The 17806-nt window shown below is 43.1% G+C and overlaps 1 long non-coding RNA gene across 1 annotated transcript in view; it reads left to right on the top strand.

The window, feature by feature from the left end:
• The window catches only part of LOC130273774 (uncharacterized), a 36269-nt gene that overhangs the window by 6356 nt on the left and 12107 nt on the right, over window positions 1–17806 (top strand). Inside the window, exon 3 of the long non-coding RNA XR_008844115.1 lies at window positions 1161–1263. This is a non-coding gene — a long non-coding RNA (uncharacterized LOC130273774). The remainder of the gene's footprint in view (window positions 1–1160; window positions 1264–17806) is intronic.

Raw genomic sequence — 17806 nt, 5'->3', positions numbered from 1 at the left:
CATTTAACCAACAGGCAAAATTGCTCAGTGATAAATTATTAGACCGAGGATACCCCCCATCAATAATCCAACAAGCCTGGGATAAACCATTGCACAGAAAACGTGAACACTTATTATATCCTCAAAATCGGGGTAGGAATAAAAGAGAAGGTTTTTCATTTACCTTTAAACATAGTATGATGTCTAACATCATTAGATCTGCTATACAGAGAAATTGGCATATTATTGCCAGAGAACCCATCTTTGCAGAAAAGGCTTTTCATAAACCTATTGTGTCATTTAAACGTTGTCGTAACCTAAAGGATTCCTTAGTGAAAGGGAGAGTGGAGAGAACGCATGGGCAACCACCCATGTGGGAGTTGTCGCTTCTGCAGTCAATTATGCATAGTATCATTCATTCGTCTGGGTCCTTATGAGGTTAAGATTGATCAATTCTTCACATGTCGCACGAGCTTTGTGATATATGCAGTCATATGCAACTGTGGTCCCTATTATATTGGCAAAATGATCCGACCCCTGTTGAAGCGTTTTGGGGAACATGTTTGTTCACTGAGAACAGGGGTCGGATCACCAAGACTCATAGACCACATGAGGCAGTGCCATGAGGGTGATGTTAAAAACATGCGCTTTTGTGGCTTAAGATGAGGTGACCCCCTACCAACGGATTCTCAGAACAGAAGCATTGGGCCCTATGGGAATGAATGAGAGGAGCGACTTAAACAGTATAACATAATGAATTTAGTTAAGACCTTACAGTTGCATAGATGCATATATGTTTCCACCTATCTCGATAGATATCTTGATTTGAATATAATGAGTTACAATGTGAGATGTTACATATTCAAATTTTTAAATGGATTCCCAGATTGTTCGTTGCTAATAAAGTTTGTTTGGGAATGCTGGGACCTTTTTAAGGAGGTGGAGATTCCTGGTTCAATTAGGCTGTGAGAAAGCTACCTAAGAGTAGTGAAACAATTGTTGCTGAGCATTTCCACCTGCAAATAAACCGCTTGACCGGAGCCTGTGTGCCCAGTGCTATTTTTGGCTACATTGTTAACCCTTATTACAAGACCTCATTTGCTAGTGCTGAGGGCAAAAATTAAAAGTTATTGTGCTATATGTTGTACCCATAGAGCTCAAAGGACATTCATTCTTTGCAGCTTCATCTAATAGTGGAGAAGCAATAGCAAAGGTTCCAGAAGTGGTGTACGAAGGAATTTTTTTGGGAGCACATCACTGGATGGCCAGGATTTCAGGAGTGTGGTGAGTAGAGAAGTTTGCAACTGAATGACTGCTTTACTGCCACAGTGGTTACATTACTTTACCCAGGGGCATCCTCTGAATGCAGATGCAGTGAAGCAGAACCTGTCAGCTCTTTCTTCTACGATTCCCTCATAGGCTGTAGGCACTTCAGGCCTGTAGCCTATAAGCCACCAGGTAATGAACTATGCACTGGCCTGCAAAATGACATAATGTTATCACATCTCCCATCCCTACAGCTTACAGATTTGCAGAAGAGAGAGATGAAAGCTTCATTTATCTTGGGAACCAGAACCTGCTCTGATTTTTATTTTTAGGTTTACCCACAATGAATTATAATTAGTAAAGGAGCACAGAATGCATTACTAAAATATGTGAGAGGGTGGAACAGAGGGCATTGTTACTACATGAGGGATATTAATACTTTATGGGACACAGGAGGCACTATTACTATATGGGGCATAGGGAACATTATTACTATATGGTGCACAAGGGGACACTATTTATATATGGGAAAACAAAATGCATTATTAATATATGGAGGCACAGAGGGACATTATGAATATATGGAGGCATTACTACTATATAGAGGCACAGGGAATATTATTACTATTTGGGGAAATGGGGTATTAATATAGGGTAGCAGGAAGACATTATTACTATCTAGAGGCACATAGGGTACAATTACTATATGGGGGCACAGGGGACATTATTACTATATGGTAACAGTGGGGGCAATATTACTATATAGTGGCACAAGGAACATTATTACTATGTAGGTACACAGGGGACACTATTACTACTACTACTACTACTACTACTACTACTACACTGCTCAAAAAAATAAAGAGAACACTAAGATAACACATCCTAGATCTGAATGAATGAACTAATTGTATTAAATACTTCTGTCTTCACATAGTTGAATGTGCTGACAACAAAATCACACAAAATGTATCAAAGCAAATCAAATTTATCAACCCAGGGAGGTCTGGATATAGAGTCACACTCAAAATCAAAGTGGAAAACCACACTACAGGCTGATCCAACTTTGATGTAATGTCCTTAGAACAAGTGAAAATGAGGGTCAGTAGTGTGTGTGGCCTCCACGTGACCGTATGACCTCCCTATAATGCCTGGGATTGCTCCTGATGAGGTGGCGGATGGTCTCCTGAGGGATGTCCTCCCAGACCTGGACTAAAAGATCCACCAACTCCTGGACAGGCTGTGGTGCAATGTGGCGTTGGTGGATGGAGCGAGACATGATGTCCCGGATGTGCTCAATGCCTTCCTCTTGCAGGAACTGCTGACACACTCCAGCCACATGAGGTCTAGCATTGTCTTGCATTAGGGGGAAGCCAGGGCCAACCGCACCAGCATATGGTCCTACAAGGGGTCTGAGGATCTCAGTACCTAATGGCAGTCAGGCTACCTCTGGCAAGCACATGGAGGGCTGTGCAGCCCCCCAAAGGAATGCCACCCCACTCCATTACTGACACTGCCAAACCGGTCATGCTAGAGGATGTTGCAGGCAGCAGAATGTTCTCCATGGCGTCTCCAGACTCTGTCATGTCTGTCACATGTGCTCAGTGTGAATCTGCTTTCATCTGTGAAAAGCACAGGGCACCAGTGGCAAATTTGCCAATCCTGGTGTTCTCTGGCAAATGCCAAACGTCCTGCACGGTGTTGGGCTGTAAGCACAACCCCCACCTGTGGACATCGGGCTCTCATTACAACCCTCATGGTGTCTGTTTCTGACCGTTTGAGTGGACACATGCACATTTGTGGCCTGCTGGAGGTCATTTTTCAGGGCTCTGGCAGTGCTCCTCCTTTACAGAGGCGGAAGTAGTGGTCCTGCTGCTGGGTCGTTGCCCTCCTACAGCTTCCTCCATGTCTCCTGATGCATAGGAAGCAGAGGAGGGGGAGCACTCACGGCCAGGATGGATGACCAGAGCACTGCTCCTAACAGTACCCCCCCCCCTTGGGTCTCCTCCTCTTCTTGGGTCTAAGAAAATCCTGCACCAGGGTACAACCAAAAATATTCTCCCTGGGTTCCCATGATCTTTTCTCAGGACCAAAGCCCCTTATGGCGAGGATCTCTTTCACCTCAAAAATGTCTGAAGAACCAGAGACAGGAGTGGAAGCTACGACTTTTTGAGAGAAACAATTAATGACCAGGGGTTTGAGCAAATAGACATGAATAGAATTAGGAATGCGAAGAGAGGAGGGTAGACATAATTTGTATGAGACAGGATTGATTTTGTGAAGGACCACTAATCGACCTAGGTAACGAGGCCCCAACTTGTAACTGGGAACCTTTAAGCGTAGAGCCAGACTTTGTCGCCAGGAGAAAAAGATGGAGGAGGTCTGCTTTTCTTGTCCGCTTGAGAAATCATTTGGAATGAAGCGGACTGTGACGAACGTCGAGTCTTTTGCCAGATGTTGACAACATTTCTAATCATAGAATCAATGGCCGGCATTCCAGAGGAGTCTGGTAGAGGAAGAGGTGGATGAGGATGAAGACTGTAAAGAACAAAAAAGGGTGAAGTCTTTGTGGATTCAGAGTCTCTATGATTGTATGAAAACTCTGCCCAAGGCAGAAAATCAACCCACTTGTCCTGCTGAGCTGAAACAAAATGTCGCAAGTAGCCCTCCAGGACCTGATTGACTCTCTCCACTTGCCCATTGGATTGAGGGTGGTAGGTGGAAGAAAAGTCCAGATTAATTTTTAAACGAGAACAAAGAGCACGCCAGAATTTGGAGACAAATTGCATCCCATAATCCGAGACAATATGGGAAGGGAGGCCATGCAGACGAAAAATGTGTTGGAGGAAATGTTTGGCCAGCTGAGGAGCAGAAGGAAGTCTGGGCAAAGGAATAAAATGTGCCATCATGGAGAACCGATCAACGACCACCCAGATGATGGTATGGTTATTGGAAGGAGGGAGATCAGTGATTAAATCCATTACTATATGAGTCCAAGGAGTATCCAGAATAGGCAAGGGCAGTAGGAGTCCTGTTGGTTTCAATCGGGGAGTCTTGTCACGAGCACAGGTGGTACAGGAACTGACGAAGTCTGTGACGTCCTGTTTGAGATGTAGCCACCAATAGTGTCTGGGGATTAACTGAAAAGACTTCTTAATCCCAGAGTGACCAGCCAACAACGAGGAGTGACCCCCAACTGAGGACCCGACATCTAAGACGAGGAGGCACAAACAACTTCCCGGGAGGGACTTGAAGAAGAGAAGCAGGAGCCACAGTAATAAGACACTCAGGAGGAATGATATGCCGTGGAGCGAAATCCTGACCAATAACATCAGAGGAACGTGAGAGAGCATCGGCTCTAACATTTGTCCCTGCAGGACAGAATTGAATGAAGAAGTTGAATCGGGAGAAGAAGAGCGACCATCTTGCTTGGCGGGGATTCAGGCATTGTGCAGATTGAAGATATAAGAGATTTTTGTGATCTGTAAAAATGCTGACAGGATGAGTTGGGCCCTCTAAGAGATGGCGCCATTCTTCTAAGGCCAGTTCAATGCCAAGGAGTTCTTGATCACCAATGGAATAGTTTCTTTCCACAGGAGAAAAGGTCTTGGAGAAAAAAACGCAAGTAATGTTTTTGCCTTTAGAGGATTTTTGTGTGAGAACTGCGTCGGCTCCTACTGAAGATGCATCAACCTTTAAAAAGAACGGTTTTCCAGGATCAGGTCTGGAGAAAAGAGGCACAGAAGAGAATGCAGATTTTATCCGAGAAAAAGCTTCTCCAGCCCCAGGAGACCAATTCTTGCTGTTACTATTCTTTTTGGTAAGGGCTACTACTGGGGCTACCACGGAAGAAAAATGAGGAATGAATTGACGGTAGTAGCCGGCAAACCCCAAGAATCATTGAATTGCCCGAAGTCTAGAAGGGCGAGGCCAGTCCAGGACGGCTGAAAGTTTAGTAGGATGCATCTGAAGTCCATGATGAGAAACAATATATTTGAGAAAAGGTAGACTTGTTCTCTCAAAGAGACATTTCTCCAACTTGGCAAATAAACAATTCTCCCGGAGACGCTGCAGGACTTGGCGGACATGAACACGATGTAGCTCTAGATTATAAGAGAAAATCAGGATATCATCCAGGTAGACTACCACACAGGTATACAAAAGATCACGAAAGATGTCATTAACAAATTCTTGGAAGACTGCGGGAGCATTACAAAGTCCGAAAGGAATAACTAGATACTCAAAATGGCTCGGGTGTTAAATCCCGTTTTCCATTCATCACCTTCACGAATGCGAATAACATTTTTTGCTCTTCGGAGGTCCAATTTAATGAAGATTCTGGCCCCACGTAGACGATCAAAGAGTTCTGAGATCAGAGGCAAAGGATAGCAATTTTTTATGGGGATTTTATTTAATCCCCGATAGTCATGCAAGGTCAAAGAGAGCCATCTTTTTTCCCGACAAAGAAGAATCCAGCCCCAGCAGGAAAAACCCTTTTGAAGATTTTCTTAAATATATTTTTCCATAGCTTGTGTCTCAGGTACAGAAAGCAGATACATTCTTCCTCGAGGAGGTGTAGTTCCTGGTTGAAGGTCAATGGGACAATCATAAAGGCGATGTGGTGAAAGAGTCTCTACTTGTTTTTCACAGAATACAGTACAGACCAAAAGTTTGGACACACCTTCTCATTCAGAGTTTTCTTTATTTTCATGACTATGAAAATTGTAGATTCGCATTGAAGGCATTAAAACTATGAATTAACACATGTGGAATTATAGGCATAACAAAAAAGTGTGAAACAACTGAAAATATGTCATATTCTAGGTTCTTCAAAGTAGCCACCTTTTGCTTTGATTACTGCTTTGCACACTCTTGGCATTCTCTTGATGAGCTTCAAGAGGTAGTCACCTGAAATGGTTTTGACTTCACAGGTGTGCTGGTGTGGAGGAGGAAGTGTGATGGTGTGCTGGTGACACTGTTGGGGATTTATTCAAAATTGAAGGCATACTGAACCAGCATGGCTACCACAGCATCTTGTAGCGGTATGCTATTCCATCCGGTTTGCATTTAGTTGGACCATCATTTATTTTTCAACAGGACAATGACCCCAAACACACCTCTAGGCTGTGTAAGGTCTATTTGACCAAGAACGAGAGTGATGGGGTGCTGCGCCAGATGACCTGGCCTCTACAGTCACCGGATCTGAACCCAATCGAGCTGGACCGCAGAGTGAAGGGAAAAAGGGCCAACAAGTGCTAAGCATCTCTGGGAACTCCTTCAAGACTGTTGGAAGACCATTTCAGGTGACCATCTCTTGAAGCTCATCAAGAGAATGCCAAGAGTGTGCAAAGCAGTAATCAAAGCAAAAGGTGGCTAGAACCTAGAATATGACATATGAATATGACATATCTTAGGCAGAATGGACTCAAGACAGCGACCTTGACAAAAAGCTTCCCAACGAGAAACCTCTCCTGAACTCCAGTCAAATTGAGGAGAGTGAAGCAGTAGCCAAGGAAGTCCCAGAAGAAGTTCAGAAGTACAATGGGGAAGTACTAAGAACTGTATCTTCTCCTTGTGTAACACTCCAACTTGCATGAAGAGAAGTTCCATGCAAAAAAGGACCTTAAACTTCAGGTGCTCCCCATTAACAGAAGATATAAACAGAGGCTTGATAAGACGAGATACTGGTATGCGATGTTTATGGACCAGGTAGGCATCAATAACATTTCTGGCAGAACCAGAATCGAGGAAAGCTGTGGCAAGGAATTAAGACTTCATAGGAGTAAGAAGGTGAACAGGCATTGTCAAACATGGAGAGGCACTATGCTCACCCAGAGACGCCTCTCCTATGTGCCCTAGGTGCGACCGTTTCCCAGACGCTCAGGACGAAGAGTGCACTCTTTTAGGAAGTGTTCAGGACTAGCACAATACAGGCATAAGTTCTCAGTACGTCTACGGGTTCCTTCTTGAGAAGAAAGTCTAATGCGGTCCACCTGCATGGGCTCTTCTGCAGGTGGAGTAGAAGATTATTGTAGGGGAAGTTGAAAAACTGGGGCCAAACGGGGATAAAGTCATGACCGGGGTTGTTCCCTCTCACGTCTAAGCTCCTCTTGTCTCTCCAAGAATCGTACATCAGTCTAAGGTGCACCCAGGTCGCTACCGCTGGCATGATCCATCCACACAGGTTGCCCAGGTGATGCTTGGCAGCAAAGTAGCGTAGTCAGGTCACAGGCAAAAGGTCGGGAGGCAGGCGGCAAAGGAGCATAGTCAGGTCACAGGCACAAGGTCAGGAGGCAGGCGGCAAAGAAGCAAGGTCAGGTCACAAGCAAAGGGTCAGAAACACTATATGGCACACACACAAGGTAATGCTTTCTCTTGGCATAAGGCACAAATATCCGTCAAGGGTTACTATACAAGCACCAATTAATGGTGTGCTGGCCCTTTAAACTTTACAGAGCCATCATGCACGCGCCCTAGGAGGCTGGGGCGCACGCACAGACGGACACAGGAAGTAGAGGAGAGAGGAGGTGAGTGAACGTTTGGGACTCAGATGCGGGTGCGTCCCACATAGCGGGTTCCGGAGCCGCCAGGGGCCCAAGAGGGGGAGTGCTCACAGCCGGACGGAATGGCCAGAGCATTGCCCCTAGCAATGCCCGGGACACGTGTGCAGGCGTGTCCTAGGTAGGGCAGGAACAGAGGAGGGGAAGTGCTCACGGCCAGGATGGATGGCCGGAGCGCTGCCCCTAACACGTATTCATTTTCGTGCATGTAGTTATGATTTTTTCCAGAAGTTAGACAAAATCCAACCTATATAAGTAGGGTATCATTTTAATTGTATGGACCTACAGAATAAAGAAAAGGTGGAAGCCCCCAAAATTACAAAATGGCATTTTTTCTTCAATTTTGTTGCACAATTAATTTTTTTTCTGTTTCGCCGTGGATTTTTTGGTAAAATGACTACCGTCACTGCAAAGTAGAATAAAAGTAGAATTGGTGGCACAAAAAAATTTAGTTTTAGGTGCATAACTGAAAGGGTTATGATTTTTAAGGTAAGGAGGAAAAAACAAAAGTGCAAAAACAGAAAAACGGCTAAAAACAAAAAAACTGCGGGATTAGGGTTAACGGGGGAAAGAGAGGGGGACAGTACCTGAAGGATTAACAGGGGAGAAAGGGTATAGCACCTGAAGGGTTAACCTTTGAGCTGAAGACTCGCAGTATAGGAGAAGGAGCAGTACAAAGGCCCACATTTATCATTGTAGTGTAAGTGAAGCATTTTTTTACACCTTTTTTTGTGTGCTGGTAGTGTGTAGGAGCACCAAATTTATTAAATGGTCAAAGAGCATTTGATAAATTTTGTGCAGGTCACATGGACCCCCCACCCCCCATTTTGGAAACTACACCCCTCACAGAATTTAATAAGGGGTACATTCTGTGAGGGGTGTAGTTTTCAAAATGGGGTCACATCTGGGTATTTATTGTTTTGCGTTTATGTCAGAACCGCTGTAAAATCCACCACCCCTGTGCAAATCACCAATTTAGACCTCAAATGTACATAGTGCGCTCTCACTCCTGAGCCATGTTGTGTGCCCGCAGAGCACTTTACGCCCACATATGGGGTAGTTCTATACTCAGGAGAAATTGCGTTACAAATTTTGGGGGTCATTTTTTCCTTTTACCGCTTGTGAAAATTAAAAGTATGCAGCAACACCAGCATGTTAGTGTAAAAATATATATTTTTTTACACTAACATGCTGGTGTAGACCCCAACTTCACCATTTCATAAGGGGTAAAAGGAGAAAAAGCCCCTCAAAATTACGGAGATGTTTCCTTAAAATACGACAGGGCTCCAAAGCGAGAGAGCACCATGCGCATCTGAGGCCTAAATTGAGAATTTGAATCCGCCACAAAAATACCCTACGGCAGTGTTTCCCAAACAGGGTGTCTCCAGCTGTTGCAAAACTCCCAGCATGGCTGGACAGTCAATGGCTGTCAGGCAATACTGGGAATTGTTGTTTTTCAACAGCTGAAGGCTCCGTTTTGGAAACAGTGCCGTACAAGACATTTTTTTTTTTATTGGGGGGGGGGGTGACTGTGTAGAAGTATGTGTGTATGTAGTGTTTTACTTATTATTTTGTGTAGGTGTAGTGTAGTGTTTTTAGGGTACATTCACACAGGCAGGGTTTTACAGTGAGTTTCTCGCTGGGAGTTTGAGCTGTGGCGGAAAAATTGCCGCATCTCAAACTTGAAGCAGAAAATTCGCTGTAAACCCGCCCGTGTGAATGTACCCTGTACATTCACATGGGGGGGCAAACCTCCAGCTGCTGCAAAACTACAACTCCCAGTATGCACCGACAGACCATAAATGCTGGGAGTTGTAGTTCTAGCTGGAGGCACATTGGTTGCGAAACACTGAGAGTTTGTTACTTAACTCAGTGTTTTGCAACCAGTGTGCCTCCAGCTGTTGCAAAACTCCCAGCATGTACAGTCTCTCAGTGAATGCTGGGATTTGTATTTTTGCAACAGCTGGAGACACACTGGTTTGCGAAACAATGAGTTAGGATACAAACTCTGTTTCACAACCAATGTGTCTCTAGCTGTTGCAAAACTGCAACAATCAGTATGCAGACAGTCGAAAGGGCATGTTGAGAGTTGTAGTTTTGCAACAGCTGGAGGCAAACTGCTACAACTCCCAGCATGCCCTTTGGTAGTCTGTGCATGTTGGGAGTTGTAGTTATGCAACAGCTGGTTGCACACTTTTTCATAGAGAAAATGTCCCTCCAGCTGTTGTATAACTACAACCCCCAGCATGCACAAACTACCAAAGGGCATGCTGGGAGTTGTAGTTGGAACTCCAGATGTTGCAAAACTAAAACTCCCAGCATGCCCTTTGGCTTTGCATGCTGAGAGTTGTTGCTAAGCAACAGCAGGAGGTGAACAGGCCTCACCTCCTGCTGTATCCTGCCGCTGGGACCACCGCCGCTGCTGCCACCGATCCTGCTGCTCCTGTCGCCGCCACCGCACCAAACAGGACCCCCGCCAGACCAGGGAGAGGTAAGAAACCCCCGCCGGCCTCAATCACCGCCCAGCAGGGTTGTGATCGTGAGGCGGCACCCGTTCACCCGGCCACCTCACTCCTGCTGGGTAAGGGTGGATGGGGCTGTCTTGGAAAGCCCCATTCCCCCTTTCTTTCCGGGTCACGAGAGACCCGATTGACCCGGAATCGCTGCAAATAGCCGGTCTGAATTGACCGGCGATTTGTGGCGATCGCCAACATGGGGGGTGTCAGGACCTCCCCAAGGGTTTGCACGGGGTGCCTGCTAATAGATATCAGCAGTCACCCGGGTCCAGGACCGAAATTCCCATGGGCGTACAGGTAAGTACCAGGGAGCAAAGGTGTACCTGTACGCCCTTGGTCCTTAAGGGGTTAATCATTGCTGCTCTAGTGGAAATATAGCCTTATAGGTTACAGAAGAGGACTATTCTAGGCCTGTTCATTTTCATACAAAAAGTTATTAATCTCCGTGCTGCTCCAGTCTCGGAAGAAGCTCATAGAAAGTGATGAGGTTTAAACAAAAACCTTATGAGGTTTAGAAATGAAAGCTGTTCTCTGAATAGTTGCTATGGGCAAAAAAAAAAAAAGGCAGTTTTGATAAATCTGACCACTGTATTTTCAACAACCCCTCCAAAAATCATCAACACTCTTGGTTTTACAAAAAAATTGGTACAAATTCATTGCTTGTGATTGTTATTTGGCTCGCTATCTGTTAGAAGCTCATGTTCTGTACAATGTCAATAGAATTTCTATTAAACCTTCTGTGTCATAGAACAATGAGTCAATTTGTTAAGATAACACTCGTGTTTGGGCACAGGTTTTTATTTAATCACATAATGGGCTCAGCAAGACATTTATATGGTATTTGTTTATAAAAATAGAGCTTTTATTGTAAATCATATATAGTTTAATGCCCACTGAATTATGATCAACGCAGACTGTATATAAAGGAAAGGATCTATCATGTCTACAGTCATGGCCGTAAATGTTGGTACCCCTGAAATTTTTCTAGAAAATGAAGTATTTCTCACAGAAAAGGATTGCAGTAACACATTTTCCCTTTGTGTGTACTGGAACTAAACCAAAAAAGGGAGGAAAAAATGCTAATTGGACATGTCACACCAAATTCCAAAAATGGGCTGGACAAAATTATTGGCACCCTTAACTCAATATTTGGTTGCACACCCTTTGGAAAAAATAACTGAAATCAGTCACTTTCTATAACCATCAATAAGCTTCTTACACCTCTCAGCCGGAATGTTGCATCACTCTTCCTTTTCAAACTGCTCCAGATCTCTCCACAGGTGTTCAATGGGATTTAGATCTGGACTCATTGCTGGCCACTTTAGAACTCTCTAGCGCTTTGTTGCCATCCATTTCTGGGTGCTTTTTGACGTATGTTTGGGGTCATTGTCCTGCTGGAAGACCCAAGATCTCGAACACAAATCCAGCTTTCTGACACTGGGCTGTACAGTGCGACACAAAATCCATTGGTAATGCTCAGATTTCATGATGCCTTGCACACACACATTCAAGGCACCCAGTGCCAGAGGCAGCAAAACAACCCCAAAAACATCATTGAATCTCCACCATATTTCACTGTAGGTACTGTGTTCTTTTCTTTGTAGGCCTCATTCCATTTTCGGTAAACAGTAGAATGATGTGCTTTACCAAAAAGCTCTATTTTGGTCTCATCTGTCCACAAGACGTTTTCCCAGAAGGATTTTGGCTTACTCAAGTTCATTTTGGCAAAATGCAGTCTTGCTTTTTATGTCTCTGTGTCTGCAGTGGGGTCCTTCTGGGTCTCCTGCTATAGCGTTTCATTTAACTTAACAATGTCGACAGATAGTTCGCACTGACACTGATGCTCCCTGAGTGTGCAGGACAGCTTGAAGATCTTTGGACAAAAAGAAAGGTGAGGAGGCACTCACGGTTTTAAGGTGCAGCAGATTTCTTTATTTTTGGTGCAAACTGAAGTAGAGCAGCATCAGCTGGACGTCATCACAGGTACACAGGTGCAGTGACAATTGTTCCACACCCCTTCTGGGCGTTTCATCAGACTGCCTTCACTCCACCGTCACACAGGTAAATACTCCTCTCATAGTGACGTATGGTGTGTAGGGCGTGGCTAAGAGTGAATTTAAAATCACATTAAAAGCAACACACACAGAAGGTACAAAAAACACATATATGGAAAAACAATGACTTGACTGCATTACAAAACAAATGCTCAGATCTAAACGATCATTTAAATCCAAGTATTCCTGGGCGTTTGTTTCCAGGATAATTCTTGCTTCACGTTGTAAAAGTACTTTTTGTCTGTCTATTCCCCTCCCTAGCAAAAACGCTCTCCAGACTGAGGAAGGACAGACAATTAATATCGCCAAGATGTTCATTCTTGACATATGAAATGAGTTTTGGACAACCTTTGCCAGATTTTATGGAGTACATATGTTCTCTAAAACGTATGTTAACTGAATGTATGGTGCAAAGCGTTTACAACTACATAAAATGGCGTAGACTACGTAATTTGTGCGACAGCACATAGTAACCCTAAAATTAAAAGACTTGCCACCAATAGTTATATTCTTGTCTTGACAAATAAAGCTGCATCAATTATATCCATTACATCTGTAATTCCCTGGTGACAGGGTTCTATTTAACCAATTGGTTCCTGGTTTTGAGCAACAAAAAGGACTTCTGACTAGTTCATCACATAGATTTCTGCATTTTCTGACCGAGATGAGTGGTCTAGTTTTTCCATATTCAGAAAGAACAGTTTAGCTCCCAACCAGGAACCAATTGTCATGAATGATCTTTTTAATTTTTCTGCCATCGGGCTAAAGCGAAAAGAGAATGAAAAATGTACGTCCTTACATTGTGGCTCAAGCCGGCCGTCTTCTTTTTTTCGTTTTTTTCTATCTTTCAAAAGGACGGATCTGTTTTTTTTTTCAGTGCTCTGTTGAGGGCTTTTTCTAGAACTATCTCTGGGTATCCTCTTATTGCCGGCCATCTTTTTAAATCTCTTGCCTGCATTAGAAAGCCCTCATCCCAACTATTCACCCTTTGCAGTATCAAAAACTGTCCATAGAGGACGGCCCTTTTCACATGGTCAGGATGATAACTCTCAAAATGCAGCAGAGAATTACAAGCGGTTGGTTTTCGGAACCCTTTTGTTACTACAGGATGGGCCATTTATATGGATACACCTTAATAAAATGGGAATGGTTGGTGATATTAACTTCCTGTTTGTGGCACATTAGTATATGTGAGGGGGGAATCTTTTCAAGATGGGTGGTGACGATGGCGGCCATTTTGAAGTCGGACATTTTGAATGCAACTTTTGTTTTTTCAATAGGAAGAGGGTCATGTAACACATCAAACTTATTGGGAATTTCACAAGAAAAACAATGATGTGCTTGGTTTAATGTAACTTTATTCTTTCATGAGTTATTTACAAGTTTCTGACCACTTATAAAATGTGCTGCCCATTGTGTTGGATTGTCAATGCAACCCTCTTATCCCACTATTCACACACTGATAGCAACACCGCAGGAGAAATGCTAGCACAGGCTTCCAGTATCCGTTGTTTCAGGTGCTGCACATCTCATATATTCACAGCATAGACAATTGCCTTCAGATGACCCCAAAGATAAAAGTCTAAGGGGGTCAGATTGGGAGGCCTTGGGGGCCATTCAACTGGCCCACAACGACCAATCCACTTTCCAGGAAACTGTTCATCTAGGAATGCTCGGACTTGACACCCATAATGTGGTGGTGCACCATCTTGCTGGAAAAACTCAGGGAACATGCCAGCTTCAGTGCATAAAGAGGGAAACACATCATCATGTAGGCCACTGGATATGCGAAATTGCTACATGATGATGTGCTTCCCTCTTTATGCACTGAAACTTGCACTTTCCGTGAGTTTTTCCAACAAGATGGTGCTCCACCACATTATGGGTGTCAGGTCCAAGCATTGGCAGAAAGTACCAGTTTGCCACACTGGGATTTTTTGGAAATAATCTATCTGCCATCTTTTTTAGAAAGAATATTTTTTTTCCACATACATGCGTAAAAGTGACTAATTTACTGGATGATTTTTTCAGGGGGCTTTTTGATATTTTACTGTAGAACCTCTTATCTCCTAACTGCCAATTGGCTTCACTCATATAATACTCTTTTTTCATAATGACGATGCCCCCCCCCTTTTTTTCTATCACAATGTCTTCCCTTTTCTTTAATTTTTCTAGTGCTATTTTTTCTGCTGTTGATATATTCTCTTGATCTTTTGCATACACTAGCGCTTTTACTTGCTCCAGTACTCTTTATTGGAACAGGTCCAAGTCACTGCCCAGGACCAAAGGTAGGCAGAACGTGGACCGGTTACCACCAGTGAACTCCGGAACAAGAATGACATTGGTGGGGGAAAAGGGTCATTTTCACATAACAGGTCTAATAGAGTTTCTAAGCCCTCTAACTCAGCTTGTGGAGCTTCCCTGAAAATACTGAAGCCCAAAGGGCCAATACCGATGGGGACTTCTCCCTCCATTCTACATTGTTCATAGAAATTTTTATTTTGTGAAAAAAAACCTTTTTAAATACATTTTTCTAACAGCCTTGAAGAGGTCGATCTCAAATGTTATGGGAATGAACTCTTCAGTCAGGCAATATGTTAAGCCCTTTTTCAAAAGGGTTTCAGTGTCCTTATCAAGATTGAAGTCTGACAAGTTGATAATAGTGATCAGTGTTGCTACTGGTTAATTCCAAGACACCTTCTTGCGCTTGAAGCTTCCTCCTTTGCTTGGCCCGCCATGTGTGGGCCCTTCTTGTTCTCCACCTAAAGGGACAGCAGACTCTGCAGACTCAGATCGAGTAGTATCCATCCTCGTGTTGCCTGTGGCAATGGACTTTTTTCTGGAGCGATTGCTTTTATTTTGCTCATCTGTACCACGGGACTCGGAGTCCATTGTCCAATTATCAGTTTTTTTGCTGGGATTCTTGGTTTATTCTTGGTGTCTTCTTGGTTTATAATTTTTTTTTTGAAGTTGAAAATCCTATTTTCATCATAATCAGTCTTGTCTCTAATAAACTTATCTTTTTTAACGTCCTTAATTATCGTCTGGATGTGGGTGAGCTTTTTTTTTCTAGCTTTTTCTAGCTGGAGTACTACTCATCATTTAGACGTACTCTTAGTTCCGTCTTCGCTTTGAGTAGATCCTGTCCGTGTCTGGCAATAATGGCTCTCATCATATTTAACGAGTATTCCTCATGTATTTTCTGCCAGTTATCCATGAAAACAGTGTCGTCGTTATACAGTGCTGGCTCTTTAACATTTCTTAACCCCCTCGGGACTCTGTTACATTCGTCATATGACCTTAACCCCTTAAGGACCCGGGCTTTTTCCGTTTTTTCATTTTAAATTTTTCCTACTTAACTTTAAAAAATCATAACTCTTTCAAATTTTCACCTAAAATTCTATATGATGGCTTATTTTTTGCGCCACTAATTCTACTTTGTAATGACATTAGTCATTTTACCCAAAAATCAACGGTGAAACTGGAAAAAAAAACTGCGACAAAATTGATGAAAAAACACTATTTTGTAAGTTTTGGGGGCTTCCGTTTTTACGCAGTACATTTTTCGGCAAAAATGATACCTTATCTTTATTCTGTAGGTCCATACGGTTAAAATGATACCCTACTTGTATAGGTTTGATTTTGTATGACTTCGGAAAAAAATCATGAATACATGCAGGAAAATGTATACGTTTAAAATGGTCATCTTCTGACCCCTATAACTTTTTTATTTTTCTGTGTTCAGGGCGCTATGAGGGCTCATTTTTGCGCTGTGATCTGAAGTTTTTAGTGGTACCATTTTTGTTCTGTTCAGACTTTTTGATCACTTTTTATTCACTTTTTTGTGGTATAAAAAGTGATAAAAAATGCGCTATTTTGGACTTTGGAATTTTTTGCGCGTACGCCATTGAACGTGCGGTTTAAAAAGCGGTATATTTTTATAATTCGGACATTTATGCACGCGGGGATACCACATATGTTTATTTTTATTTACACTGTGTTTTTTTTTATTCTTGGAAATGCCGGGTGATTCAAACTTTTATTAGGGGGAAGGAATAATTGAAAGTGTTAATTATTTTTTTTACACTTTTCTTATGCAATATTATACCTCCTATAGGGGGCTATAACATTGCATTAACTGATCTTTTACACTGATTGATCCATCTCCATAGGAATGGATCAGTGTTTTCGGCGATTGAATGCTCAAGCCTGGATCTCAGGCTTGAAGCATTCAATCGGTGATCGGACTGCAGGAAGGAAGGTAAGAGACCTTCCTCCTGTGCTACAGCTGTTTGGGATGCCGCGATTATACCGCGGTGATCCCGAACAGCTCCCTGGGCTAATCGGCAACTTTCACTTTCGTTTTTAGCCACGCGGCTCAGCTTTGAGCGCGCGGCTAAAGGGTTAATAGCTATTAGAAGCGGGTCCCGGCTTCACTATGACGCCAAGGCCACCGCGATATGATGCGGGGTCACCGCGTTTTAGCGCAGGACCGGGACCCAGGACGTACCCATACGTTCTGGGTCCTTAAGAGGTTAAAGATTTTATTTTCCAAAAGAGATGTGTCTCCTTTTCTGCAAGGTCCTCAATTCTTCTAACGACATGAATCTAAGACTCACTAGTAAGATTGGTCCGTACAAACTTTAATTTTTGGACATCCTGATTTGTCTGAGAGAGTTCAATCCAGTAACAAAAAGGTTCGGAAAACCAACCGCTTGTAATTCTCTGCTGCATTTTGAGAGTTATCATCCCGACCATGTGAAAAGGGCCGCCCCTATGGACAGTTTTTAAGACTGAGAAGGGTGAATAGTCAGGATGAGGACTTTCTAATGCAGGCAAGAGATTTAAAAAGATGGCTAGCAATAAGAGGATACCCAGAGATAGTTCTAGAAAAAGCCCTTGACAGAGCACTGAAACAAAACAGATGCGTCCTTTTGAAAGGTAGAAAAAAAAAAAAAGAGGGCCGGCAATGTAAGGGCGCACATTTTTCATTCTCTTTTCGCTTTAGCAAGATGGCAGAAAAAATTAAAAAGATCATTCATGACAATTGGTTCCTGGTCGGGAGTGACACAGTTCTTTCTGAATATGGAAAAACTAGACCACTCATCTCGTTCAGAAAATGCAGAAATCTACGTGACTAACTAGTCAGAAGTCCTTTTTGTCGCTCAAAACCAGGAACCAATTGGTTAAATAGCACCATGTCACCAGGGAATTACAGATGCGCAACTTTATTTGTCAAGACAAGAATATAACTATTAGTGCCAAGTCTTTTCATTTCAGGGATACTATGTGCTGTCGCACAAATTATGTAGTCTCTGCCATTTTTTGCAGTTGTAAACGCTTTTACATTGGTTGCACCATATGTTCAATTAACATACGTTTTAGAGAACATATTTACTCCATAAAATCTGGCAAAGGTTGTCCAAGACTC

Source organism: Hyla sarda, chromosome 5 (assembly GCF_029499605.1).
Source record: "Hyla sarda isolate aHylSar1 chromosome 5, aHylSar1.hap1, whole genome shotgun sequence".
Classification (NCBI taxonomy): Eukaryota; Metazoa; Chordata; class Amphibia; order Anura; family Hylidae; genus Hyla; species Hyla sarda.
The sequence above is the reverse complement of the archived record's forward strand: the minus strand, read 5'-3'. Positions and strand labels throughout refer to the sequence as shown.